This window comes from Astatotilapia calliptera, chromosome 9 (assembly GCF_900246225.1).
Source record: "Astatotilapia calliptera chromosome 9, fAstCal1.2, whole genome shotgun sequence".
Taxonomy (NCBI): Eukaryota; Metazoa; Chordata; class Actinopteri; order Cichliformes; family Cichlidae; genus Astatotilapia; species Astatotilapia calliptera.
The window spans coordinates 27,163,319-27,177,503 of NC_039310.1; the positions used below are offsets into that span (position 1 = coordinate 27,163,319).

A 14,185-nucleotide genomic window follows, 5' to 3' on the forward strand; every position below is an offset into this window, starting at 1 on the left:
TACTTCTCCTCAGAAACAAGTGAAAATAAAGCTTGCAGGTGAACAGTCTTCACTTCTATGAAAGGCAGAGCAGCAGAAAACAGGCAACTCAACACAGAGCTCAGGCAGCATAAAGGAAACAAAAGGAAAGAACTCAATCAATATGGTAAAACTCCTGACACAAATTACCCACCATCCCGTAAAGGCCGCCTTCTCCCAACAGATGGGAACCAATTAGCCACCTGACTCCCAGAAAACACTTGGGCAGCCGTGTGGAGCCAAGATGCAAATGAAGCAGAGGGAAAGGTGGAAGCGGACCTGCCAACGTCCTGGGAGAGGAGAAATTAATGGAGGAGACAGCGGAAGTGCGCTTTTGGAAAATGGAAAGAGAAAAAAGGAGAGAAATGATGTATGGAGGGAGCACAGAGAGCTGGACTGAAGATCCCCAGAGAGCTAACAGAAACAAGGGGGGAAAATATCTGGTTAAGGAGGATGTTTATTAATATTGCATTAGCATCAGGTTGATATATCAAATGCCTCAAATTTGACCTACCTGTCATATTTAACCAACTCAAAATGAATCTTTGCAAACTCCAACTGTGGCTCACCAATCAGTGTAGGTGCAGAAAAAAAATGCAAAGTAAGTTTGTGATTTATGAGTGTTAAAATTTACACGAGAAGGCAGGGCTGCATAACACTGTGAGCTATACAGGATCAAAGATCAGTTGATGTGCTCATGCCTTTGCTCATGGTTTGATGCGTAGGCAATTTGTTGAATTTTTGTGAATGCACACCTCTTCAACTGTTTGTTAAGGCAAATGTCTAATCAACCAATCATGTGGCAGCAATTCAATGCATGGTCAAAATAACCTGTTGAAGAGCAAATTGCGCAGCAGAATATGGAAAAAAAAAATATGTGACTTTGAATGTTGCATGGTTCTTGGTCTGAGTTTTTTCAGAGTCTGCTGATGTACAGGGACGTTCACACAAAACCATCTCCAGAGTTTACAGAGACCGATTTGAAAAAGAGAAAATATCCAGTGAGTGACAGTTCACTGGATGAAAATACCTTACTCATGCTAGAGCTCTGAACATAACAGAAAGCAATGGTAACTCAAATAACACCTCATTATGACCACAGCCTGCAGAAGAGCATCTCTGAGTGCACCTCAAACCTTGAAGCAGATGGGCTACAGCAGCAGAAGACCACTCCTGTCAGCTAAGAAGAATCTGAGGCTGCTGTTCACACAAGTTCATCAAAGTTGGAGAATAGAAAATTGAAATAAACATTGCCTGGTGTGATGAGTCTTGATTTCTGCTCCGACATTCAGATGGTAGCTTCAGGATTTCATATAAACGACATGAAAACATGGATCCATCCTTCCTTGTATGAATGGTTCAGTCTGATCATGGAGGATATTCTCTAGGCACACTCTGGACTCCGCACAAGCTGAGCATCATGACATGATAATGAGTTCACTGTATGACAACCCTCACTTGACCTCCAGTGACCTCCACGGTCACTCATGACCTCAATCCAAAAGAGCATCTTTGGGATGTGGTGGAATGGGGATATCACATCACGGATGTGTAGCAACTGTGTGGCGCTATTCTATCAAATATGAATAAAGAACCTGCGAGGAATCTTTCAGTGAGCATTGGTAAATCTATGCCGTAAATAATTCTGAAGTCAAAAACCCAGCACCGGCAAGCTGTTACAAAAACCTTAACCTGCAGGGTTGAAAAATAATCTCCCCGTTTCAACTGACACTGAATGAACGTGCAACATTTTATGATGTTAAATATCAAACGTCTACCCAAGAGCAGAGAAAGAGACAAGCAGCTGGAATAAGATGCCAGGACGAGTTAAGCTCTCCAGAGGACAGTCTGAAAGCTGTGCATGTTTCTAAGGATCCTTGCCTCAGCAAACTTAAAGGCAGTGTTTACCTTCATTCCCTCTGACTGCTCGCAGAAGGCAGGCAGCTGCTGGATGAAGCCAAGTAAATATTTGTAAGTGTTGGTGATATAAGGCGACATATTCCCCCAGAGATTTAGTCGCACTGGTGCTGAAGTGTGCGACTCTGCATAACCTGGACTTCTAACAAGGACTGCATGGAAATGTAGGGCAGAGATGTTACATTGTTCCCTTGAAAGTCTGTTAAAATTGCTGTGATTTGTTACTAAAAAGAAAGTTGGCTTATAAGGGGGCTGCAACAAGGACCAGAAGAAGACAAATATAGATTAATTTCAACTGTGTGTGTGAAAAGCCACTCTGTGAGAAACAAGGGTGAAAATGCACAGCTGTAAATGAGCAAAGCAAGTCATCTTTAAGGCTTCCCTTTAGTCCAAACTAATATACGTAAAACCTGTCCATATACTTTTGACCATCTAGTATGACCACATAACCAGAGGAGAAAAAAAAAAACCATTCCATTTGCATTACTTCCTAAGATTTATGAGATTTTCACTCTGTGTGTTTATTTCTCACATACAAAGCACTATAAAATTTTGCACGTCTGGTTCCTTGAATTTTTTTTTCTAAAAAAAGATTAATTGCCAAGCCCCACAGGACCCAGGGCAGCCCACCCTACCCCACCGCAGAGGAAACTGTACCCACCCCAACATTCAATCGTCTCCCAGACTATACAAGACAACAGACACCCAGGTTAAGTTTATTCTCCACCTCTCCTATGTCTCTCCCCCACCTGCAGAGTGGACTCCTGCAAGGATGGAACAACCTCCCCGCCAGTTGAAGAGCCCCCCAGTTAGCCGGATGCACCAGAGGCCCCCTGCGCCAGGGCTGAGCCCCCGTGCACCCACCCGCCCACAACCTCGGTGACACACCGACGAGGACCGAAGCCCCCAAGGCCCAGCCAGAGCCCCAGCACGGAGGCGAAGCACCCCCGAACCCCAAACCCCCACACCTGCCCCGGATCCACTCAGGGGCAGCCAGGCCACCAGGCCAGTAACCTACGTCCACCAGTACAGACCATCCTCCAGCCCCGCTGCACGCAGCCACGAGGAGAACAACCTCTAAGAGCAACCAGAGCCACTAACCAGGTTATGAACACAACCCCCGGGTTAAGCCCTCCAGGGATAACGTCTCTAGGGGTCCTCCAGGCGCCCTAAGCCCGTCCCAATTCCACATCAACCACAGTAGCTAAGGCGGGACAAAACCACGACCCCCTACCCCCGCTAGGTGATGGAGCCGATCAAAGGAGCCCAGAGGGATTGATCTAATGTGGTGGCAGAGGCTATATCGAGACTAATGTGATCTATTAGATGGTTTCTATATTGGCTAGAATTAAGATTATTTTTATTTTTCCAGTTCATGAGGACTGTTTTCTTGGCGATGCATAGGGCCGTAAAAACCATGTGGACTGTATTAGTTTCTGTAGTGACCTCATCCAATTTTCCCAACAAGCACACTAAAGGGGAGGTTGGAATTTTACATTTCAGACACTTTGATAAGTCTTCACATATCTCGTGCCAAAACTTCTGCACTGGTGGACAGAACCAAAGAGCGTGGATGTAATTGTCTGGTGTATTGCCTTGACAGTGTGAGCAGTTGTTGGAAGATGTAAAGTCCATCTTGAACATCCGATGACCTGTATAGTGCACTCTATGTAGTGTTTTGTATTGTATTAATTGCAGACTGGGATTTTTAATCAATTTAAAGGTTTTTAAGCAAATCTGAGACCAGAAGTTTTGGTCTAAGCTGACTGATAAATCTGCTTCCCACTTTGCAATAGGAAGGGATATTGATTCATCTAATTTAAAAAGTGTTCTGTATATTTTAGATAATAATTTGGGGGGTTTAAGAGTAAGAAAATGTACCGCACTTGGTGGTGTTTGTAATTCAACTTGACTGAGGTTAAATTTCTTTTTTACTATGGATTTAATTTGTTGATATTCTAAAAATCTTTTCTTGTTGATCCCATATTGTGCAACTAGTCTGTCAAATGGAATAAATTCGTTTCCCTCTAATATATGTTCTAAGTATTTAATTCCTTTACAACTCCATTCTGGGAAATTAATCATATTATTGTTTTGTAATATGTCAGGGTTATTCCAGATAGGTGTACGTTTGCATGGGATTAATGAAGACTCCGTTATTTTTAGAAACTCCCACCATGCTGTCAGAGAAAAGCTGATGTTGATGCTTTTAAAGCATTCATGTCTTTTGATGTTTGAGCTAATAAATGGTAGGTCTGAAATCTCTAGATCATTGCATAGTGCCTGTTCAACATCTAGCCAGGGCTCATCTAAGAAGGTATGTTTTAACCATTCTGAGATTAACTGAAGCCTGTTGGCTAAGAAGTATTGGTGAAAATTAGGCAGATCTAATCCTCCCCTATCCTTGGTTCTTTGTAGCGTTTTTAAGCTGATACGCGGGGGTTTATCTTTCCAAAGGAATTTAGAAATATATGAATCCAGAGATCTGAACAAATCTTGTGATGGTTTGTTAGGGCTCATCAAAAATAAGTAATTTATTTTTGGCAAGATCATCATTTTTATAGTGGCGACCCTTCCCATGAGTGATATGGGTAACGATTTCCATCTAGTCAGATCGCCTTCTACTTTCTTTAGAAGTGGGATGTGGTTTAATTTAGTTAAGTCTGAAAGCTTAGGAGAAACATTAATACCTAAATATTTAATATTTCCAGATTGTAGTGGGGCAGAGGAAGAATTATGGAAGGAGCAGTTAATGGGAAGAACTGTAGATTTTGACCAGTTAATTGAATAATCTGAAACTCTTGAAAACCAGTTTATTAGAGTAATTACCTCAGAGGTTGGTTTGTGTGTTTTGCAGAAAAAGCAACACATCATCCGCATAGAGACTGATTTTATGTTCTATGTTCTTAAATTTTATGCCCTTAATTGTTGTAGCCTGTCTAAATGCTGCTACTAGAGGTTCGATAAAAATTGCAAAAAGTGAAGGGGAGAGTGGTTCCTTGAATTAAGTGATACACCTAAACTGCAGCTCCAGACTTTTGTTCTTCTTGCCTAAAACAAAGACCGCAATGTCTCTGTGAAATACCTCAGCAGCTTTTAAATTACTGCAAGCCCAAATCTGTGAGAGGAGAACATGTACATTTTTTTGGTTTGTTTTTGTTTGGTTTGTTTGGCCAAGCTTGTCAAATCCATCACATTTCAAGTGCAGAGTACAATCAGATTTGTTTTGACTCTCACTGCCAAACTTTCTTTTCAGGCAGGTTGACGGGTTACCACAACTCTTCCCAGTAAACAAGCAACTTATGAATACATGTGGCTTTTGTTTGGAGGAACAACTTCTAATTAGATGGTGTTGACAAAGAAGAAACAAAACTGCAGCAATGTAAAGCTAGTTTGAGCCAATAGATGAAAACTGTGTAACTTGGGGAGATATTTTGTCTTTTAATAATATAAGTGTAAGGTTGTAGCAGGATGACTGCACTGAATGAACTCTTAAAGTTAAACATTTCTCCTGTTGCACTCAGTCTGATATTCTGTCTTTTCTGTACCATGCCTACTTGCTTGCTCTGCAACATCTCCTGATGAGTCACCAACGCCGAACCCTGTTCATTTAAACAGCATTTAATAAACACTGTTAATTCATTTCAATTAATGTCATTAACATTAAATCCTGCCAGTTTGGCAGGTATAACCAGGCAAAAGGCCCTGGGCCTAGCTGCACCAACTGTTTAATAAGCCTGAATTAAGAGAACTTTTGCACACAAAATTAAACCACTCCAACTATTTACGTAAAAACTGCCAGGTAAAAATGTGCTTAACTGAATCAGTTAATGCTAGCTGTTATCTAATAAACATGAACCAACCCAACAATCTACCAAAACTACTGTTATTTCATTAATATTTAATCAAATTAGCATTAGCATTAACTCAACAACCTAAAATTAGCTAACACGTGGCCTATTTAGAGTAGCTAATAAAACTAATATATATATATATATATATTATATATATATATATATATATATATATATATAATATTATATATAGGTATTTCTCCAGCTTCTCGTGTTCCTTCTTCCTGATATTGCTGTCATTCGGAACCGCTACATCGATCACTACGGCCGTCTTCTTCTGTTTGTCTACCACCACTATGTCCGGTTGGTTAGCCACCACCATTTTGTCCGTCTGTATCTGGAAGTCCCACAGGATCTTAGCTCGGTCATTCTCCACCACCCTTGGGGGCATCTCCCATTTTGACCTCGGGACTTCCAGGTTATACTCGGCACAGATGTTCCTGTACACTATGCCGGCCACTTGGTTATGGCGTTCCATGTATGCCTTGCCTGCTAGCATCTTGCACCCTGCTGTTATGTGCTGGATTGTCTCTGGGGCATCTTTACACAGCCTGCACCTGGGGTCTTGCCTGGTGTGATAGACCCCAGCCTCTATGGATCTTGTGCTCAGAGCTTGTTCTTGTGCTGCCATGATTAGTGCCTCTGTGCTGTCTTTCAGTCCAGCTTTGTCCAGCCACTGGTAGGATTTCTGGTATATATATATATATATATATATATATATATATATATATATATATATATATATATATATATATATATATATATATATATATCTCCTGTATAGCAAACCACTGACAAAGCTAACATTTAAGTGCAAATATCTGATCTTTTAAGATAAAGCTAGTTCAAGTGGCTAACTTAGGTTAGCAACTTGCTATTATAGTAACTAATATGTAACTTGTTAGGAGCGAGCCAACTCAACAATCGGATAAATCTAATGCTAGCCTGCAAACATAAGACTTATTTAAAAGTGTGCTAACTCAACCAACTGACATGTGTCACAAGCTAATAGTGATAATAGTAAGCAACACTGCAAACAGACCTGGAGCACTGGTTAGTGGAGTCATGTTTTCAAAGCTTTTTTGCATTCATCCTAGCAATTTGAAACCAGATTGACGAGTGCAGGACAAGAAGCTACGCTCACTGACCTGTCAATGACAAAGTAACCCTCTTCTTAAGAATGCCTTCTGTTCTTCTGCTTTTTTACTCTAATTTGTGACCAAGAATTACAAAATAATCATCACATCATATTAAATAATACGTAAATCCCGTAAAGGAAAGTGGTTAGTCAGGCTCAAGAGGCCTGGGGCTGTTTTCCCATAGATTTCAACAATGGATTAGAAACCAGAGGAGTCACACCCTGCTGGTTATTAGACAATGCAGATTCTTTTCACATCTTTTTTAAATTTAACTTTATATAAAAGGCTACAGTTAACTGTCAACCCTGTGGCCCTTTGAAATGGATCCTTCACTGCCTTACTATGGTGTTCAAACTTCTTGGTATTTTTCAAATAATTAAATTTAGCAGCCAAATTCTCACATTTGGAAGAGCTGACAGACTGTCGCCTGCTGAAAGTGTCTTTTTTTTGTTAAGAAAAGGGGGGGAGGACAGGTTATAAAGCAGTAAACGTTTAATTATTTGCGCAACAGGGAAATAAAACTGTGATAATAGTTCCAGATAATTAAGCTAAAGCCCAAAATTAGGTAGGAGCGCAAACATCCTAAACGCTGCATGAAGTCTGGCAGCTGAAAAAATAAATAAATAAATGACAATGTCATAGGGAAGATTAAGACTGGGTTAGATCAAAGTTTACATTTAGATTAGTGGTAATCACAGTGCACAGTTTCATGAAATGACCCTGTGTCTTCTTGCTGAAAAGGCACAACAAGCGCTGCGTAAAGCACAACATGGATGGCCTGTGGCACAGCTGGGGCGCTTCACTTATTGTAGGTTGTTAAAAACCATTTACAGAATAAAATTCAGGCAGTGTTTGAGGACATCAGCGTTTAAACATGAATTCTCGCAGTCTCAGTAAACACAGCGGGCAGATAAAGCTGAGCAGACCCAATTACCGAAGTGCATACTGGTAAGGGCAGTTTGATGAAGGCGCAGGGATCCTGATAACAACACAAAGGAAGTGCGATAAAGAAACAAAGAGGAAGGTAAATCCGCTCGTACAGGAACTTCTTGTGCTTTTGCAAAAGTGCACACTGCTAAAATACTCATTTTCCTAAAATAAGTACCTAAATAAAGTCACTATCATGCATTCCGTGTTGCGCGAATCTCCGAGCACAATGCGCACGCAAAAGTGAGCAGACAAAGCCAAACAACGGGGATGCTGCTCCTACCTTTGCACGACAAAACAAAGCAATCCTCTCTCTCATGATAACTTGTTTCGTCCGTGTTTCGAACCCCTTAGACCAGGCTTCACTCACCAAATCACCGTTTTAAGAGATAAGAGGAAGAGAGACACGGCGCTTACCTTTTGTTAGTTCCTCTGTCTGCCTGATGTATGACGGCGGATGTCTGCTCTCCACCGCTCCTCTGTAGATTTAAGCAGGGCACCAGCAGCAGCAGCAGAAGAGGTGGTTGCGAAATTGTTGGTACGCGCTTCGGCTTGTTTAGTGGGCGGCGTGGCTCTCCACTGTTTTCATCCCGTGTTTCCAACCAGCCCTCCCACTCCTTGCACTCACGCTGTACTCGCTCAGCCTCCTTCTCAAAGCGGATACGCCCTCTCACTGTCAGGGGAAGACAAAATAATGTGTATAAATAAATACATCACAGGCTGCAGGTATCAGAGTAAAACAGGCTGCGCTGCGATGTGATGCGGGTCCTGCTGCACTCCCGAGCTCCTCTGGGGCTCTAACTGCTCTGCAAAAGGCATGTGCGGTTTTAAAGTGGAAACAGATGCCCGGAGGAGGAGGGGTACAGTCTGTCCTTTTTGACAAGTGCCATTCAGAAAAGCTGGGGTATGTCTACACCCCACGCAACCACCCCCCAGCTCCTTTCATGCCTTATTATATTAATTAATCCGAACCCTAGATACACAAAAACCCACGATGTTTGACCCAGTTTCACCTCTGGTCTCCCATCCAGTCCAGACTTATTTGTGCCCCCTTTTAAGCCCTAACAATCCCCGTGGTTACCCAAGTTCCTTTAACTTGGTTGTCCTACTTTTTAAGTGGCCTCCATTTTACATTTTAAGTGCCTGCCCAGTATCGCCCATTCACGCAGTCATTAATTTCAAGCTAAATCTCCTCCTATATCCATTTCTTCCTAAAGGCTGTTCCCACGTGCATGCCATTTCCATGTATAGCTCCAGCAGGCGGCCTCCTCCAACAACAGGGAAGCTCAGGTCGTTGTCACGCCATATAAGGGCGGCTGTGAAATGTCATAAGTGAGTGAACCTCAACTATAAAAACACTGCCAGCTGTAGTGGCTGACATTCAACTACAAACTATGGATCTACCACCCACCTAAACACTAGGGCTGTTTTGACTGAGCATCCATGATCCCAGGGTTTTGTGGTTCAGATTCTTGTTTGCCATTATGATTTTTTTTTTATTCTTGATTCCTTTTCATGATAATTCTCTTCATGCACTGTAGGTTTTGGTCAAAGTGGTATTTTTAGTTCCCTCAGTGTTTCCCCGCCTGAATCAAATTGTCTGTGTGATCAGTATTTCTCTTTTACTTTCTTCCTGCTTCACTTTGAAAGTTTAGTTTCTTTCCATGTCCTGCTTTAGTTAAAAACACCAGTTCCAAAAAAGGAACAGTTTGCAAATATCATATTTTATTCACAGAATACAACATAGAGAACTTATTAAATGTTTAAACTAAGACATTAAAATATTAGCTTGTTTTGAATTTCATGGCGGTATCAGAACTCATGAATGTTGTAGCAGGGGAAGCAAAGGGTTGGAAATGTAAGTGATACTAAAATAAACAGCTGGAGGAATATTTTGCAACTAATTAGGTTAAATGGGAAGTGGTCAGTTACAGACGGAGTCTAAAAAGAGCATCTTTGAGAGGCAGAGTTTCTCAGAAGTAAAGATGGGCAGAGGTTTACAAAATCAGCAAAACTCCATCTACAAATTGTTGAATCAAGACTTTGAATATCATCCAGAGAGAATATGAAGAAATCTCTGTGTGTAAGGGACAAGGTGGAAAATCAATATTGGATGCTAACAAACACTGCCGTGTTCTCTGCGCCAAAGCCCATTTACGTCTAGCAGCTGTTCAAAATGACCTTCTGTTTTTCAGAAAACTGTACAATTGATATGTACAATTTTTTGAAAATGTATTTTCAGAAAAATTAATCAAATGTGTTTATGAGATTTGCAAATCATCGTATTTGTTTTTAATTACATTTTGTTTTAGTGTCTCCTTGCTTTGAGATTTAACTTCTCTGTCTGAATATCTTCATCACTTTTACTTTTCATTCAGCTACTGCTTCCAATCTAACAATATAGATGTATTAATACAGTCCTGCCTCCATCTTTAGTGCATTGTCTGTTATTTTACCAGCCTGTGCTCCTTGTTTGTTTGTTTTTTGCCACTTCTTCTTCTTCTTTGTGGTTTTAATCAAGGATTGCTCTTTGTGTTTCCTTTTTGGAGTAGGTAGACGGTTCAACTTTATCGCATTCTGTAGATTGGGTCCTCTACACTCTACACCACCACATCATGGGATGTGCCAGCCTGGAAGCCCCACAACTCAAGGACCCAAAGGATTGGCTGCCCTGTCATATTATAGGCAGGATATGTTCACTGCCTGTCCTTCTGATGCCATGTCTACTGGAGCAAGCAAGCTGGAGGCAAGAGCCTGTAAGAAAGTTGGTCTCTGCGGGAGCATAAGGATTCCCAGATCGTGCTGAGGGAGATCGTTTTCTTTTCTAATTGGGAAAGATGAAACATTCTGCAGAAAGCCATGAAGAAACATTCAGAATTGCTTTGTTTCCTGTTGTGACACCTCCACACAAGGCTGCAGTGAGTCAAGCGTGCCTAAAATGCGAGCATTGAATGGTTATGGTTATGCACAAGCAATAACCAATAGATCTGTAATAATCATAGCTTTGGGTGGGTGCTTTTAATATTGTGGCTGATCAGTGTGTTGCAGTTTAAAAGAATAACAAAAGTCTCTTTTAAATAATTGGAGGGAAGGCTGTGGAATTTGGCTTTGAGTTTACTTTCAAGTGATGTCAATTTCATCATTAGACGGTGAGCACAAGGCTCGTGGGGATATCCATATGCCTGCTAGGCTTCTGTGACTGTGCAGATTTGTCCAATAACATTACAGTGCACCAGCTACACATGTATTCTAGGCAGCAGACTTTGTTGTGGACATGGACTGTAAATGATACGATGGCCTGTTCTACTTGTTTGTAATCCACTGAGAGTATAAGCAGAGGCTCAAGTCAGACTTTTTACCCAGAATGTTTGAGTCTCAGTCCAGGTTTATACTTAAGTTTTAGTTTTGCCTTCCCACTTTTATTTTCTGTCACTGTTTGCTTAATTTTATGCAGTAAAACTATTATTATGATTATGGTTTGGATAAGCTCAAATTTCATTGCTTTCTTTCTCCAATGATGATTTTACTGTACCTGTAATTACACCCCCATCTGCACGTCATTTTCTATAAAATCCTTTGTTATCCCCATTTAATACTGATGAGAATGCAAATGACCTATAAATAGGCAAAGGAGTGCATTTTAGTAGCCATACAAATGGAAATGAAAACAACTGGCTTCTTAGCAGGAGCCTGATAGATTAAGCAGTAGGTGGGGGCCCACTGGTCACCAAACACCTCTATTGTTGCTAAACGACCCTGAGGCTAACCTAAACAGCCTAACTGTTGCTGTTGTTTACATATATATATTTGCTGTTTGTTGTATATATATAATTTTGCAGCAGGCGGTTCTGCTCACTAAAGTTGCCTTATTTGAACCAATTGTTACTCAGTCAAATAAAAGCAAAGATGCAGTAAAAACTTTTTTTAATCACAACACAAGGCACTCTAAGAGAGTAAAAGAGGTTTCTATTTAATATAATAGATTGCAGAAGATGAGAATATTGCCATATTCCCTCATAGGGAATTCAAAAACTACCATAATTGTTAAAGTCTGATCCTCTGAGAGTATTATGGGGGTAATATAACCACTTTCTGCCAGTGAAGGAGCTCTGATTTGCTTCAAAAGTGATTTCACCAGCATCAGATTGAACATTAGGATTAAATGTGATGAGTAATTAAAAGTAATGGCAAATGCAGCTCATAAGCGGACAGCTGAGGTAGATGCAGGGAAGTCTCTCAGTTAAATTATTAAAAGGGGGCCTTGGGATGCATTGAAAAAGATCTTAGATATACTGCATGTGTGAATGTGTGTGCTTAAGTTTCTTTGAAGCCACCTGTGATGCAGACCTAAGCCTCGGTCCCTCTAGAGTTCAATGACTGTATTGCTGCAGCCTTTAACACATTTTCTTTAATTATGGAGGATAAGGAGTTTGAATCTGTGATGCATCAAGACTCTGAAATGGCAACCTCCCCCTGGAGTCCACAAATGTCTGACAGAGCTTCGGGCTCCTGGGAAGTTTGGGAACTCTCATGCAAGATTGAGTTAATGAAAACAGATAGGACATCTGAAATGCTAATGCTGACTTTTTGGTGCCTAAATCTGGCTGCAGCCCATGGGACTCACTGGTTCAAATACATGAGTGAGCCTGTGATAGAGACGTGCACTTGTCACGGGAGAGCAAAGCTAAGCATTAGCTTACCCTCACTTAAATGCTGTCCATTCTGCTTTGCACTTACAAACAAAATGCTTGGCAGAAACCAAAAAATTGTCCTCAGGAGACCAACTTATAGAAGAGCGTTCACTTTACTCTGTCAGAGAGCAGTGAAGCTTTACGCTGCCCCAATTTCTTATCCTTTGTTCTACAAAAAATATACGAAGCTTGCTCTCCATTGACATGCACATTCGCTCTGTCCGCCCACATGCAGTTAATTAAAGGAACCACATGCACGGCTCAGCCAGCTTGTCAGACCTGCCAGTCATCAGCGCAGTGTGACAATGATCTGACCATCACTGGCTTAATTGGCATTCGGTAGACACGCTCCCCTCCTTACTGTAGGCTAAATAAACACACAGACAGGCAGGATGCAACCTTCAGTCTTCATCTCTCTTGATCGATAGCCCTGCAGCAGCTCACCGGACACGCGAGCAACCGCTGCGGGAGGATTCCTTAACCTGTAAACTTGGCTTAGAGAAAAACTGCACATGAATAGTGCAAATAAAGCTGGAGAGGCCAACTGAAAAGTTTTGGGAGTTCTTGTCTATTCAGAAAAAGAAATCAAATCACTGGATCAGGTTTAAAAGTTGAGAGCCTCAGCCAGCGCAGGAGACACATGGACAGAAACACATTCAACAAGCAAAGAGAAAAAGCTCTTAAGGTTCCTGGACACTGTCCGTGAGGTTAAACTACCCAGTTTGACTGATAAGATAAGACTGACGTGACTTGACTTGACTAACAGATGACACATCAGATCCCAGTCACAAAGACCTAGAGGCTGGTCTATGATCAACACAAAGTATTAATGGTCGATGGAGGTTGTTGGTGTCGCTAGGTCACAAAGAGGACAGTGCAGGACCAAGAGCCTCCTTTCATTGTTTTGGTCATTTGCACACATTTGCATGGAAGACATCAAGTTGTTAGCGAACACTCGCCAACTATTCTACTCTACTGTGCAAAGTGCAACATAAACAGGAAATAGAGCATTTGGCTTCACAGTAAAACTGTGCATTTTGAAAGATGTTGGTTGCAGTTGTGAGGTACAGTTTTTACTTTGAAAGAGAACCTTTTCCATTTCTGTTGTGCTCTTTTCTCAACTTTTGCAGAAACATCAGCATCTTTGGTGCCAACTACGTGTGATCTGGTTCTTACATAGCACTTTTCTCCTCTGAGCACTCAGTGCTTTATACAACTTGCTTCATTCGTAAAAGCGCTTTTTCTGTGTATGTGCTCTCTAACATTCACACTAAATGGATTAGAAAGCAAATTGGGGTAAGTATCTTGCCCAAGACTATGTGCATGCAGACTGGATCAGCAAGGGATCAAACCACCAACCTTCCAATTAGTAGATGGCCTGCTCTACCTCTGGAGCTACATCCACCTTGTGACTGCTAGCAACCACTCGCCAACTAGTCAGGAAATATACATTTTTTTCCCTGTAACAGGAGGTTGCAGGGGTTCTAGGCCCATGTGGCTGAGGCTTATAATATCCATCATACAAGGCTCAGTCTTTCAAGACTTGATTATTAGGAATCAACAGTGATCAAAAACAAGTTTGTAAATGTACAACGGAAACAATGTTGGAATAGTCTAAAGAGAAAACTAGAAAGCATTG

At 41.3% G+C, this 14,185-nt stretch overlaps 1 protein-coding gene across 3 annotated transcripts in view; it reads right to left on the minus strand.

Moving 5' to 3' along the window:
• rnf152 (ring finger protein 152) overlaps nucleotides 1-8,981 on the minus strand; it is a 58,107-nt gene extending 49,126 nt beyond the window's left edge. Inside the window, exons 1-2 of one of the 3 annotated variants that reach the window (XM_026180247.1) lie at nucleotides 8,965-8,981; nucleotides 8,273-8,528 (exon numbers count right to left, since the gene is read on the minus strand). The gene's annotated coding sequence lies outside the window, so the exon portion shown is untranslated. Of the gene's footprint in view, nucleotides 1-8,272; nucleotides 8,675-8,868; nucleotides 8,899-8,964 lie in introns of those variants that run through there. The other 2 variants (XM_026180246.1, XM_026180245.1) reach the window with 2 other exon arrangements.
• Nucleotides 8,982-14,185: the final 5,204 nt, after the last annotated feature.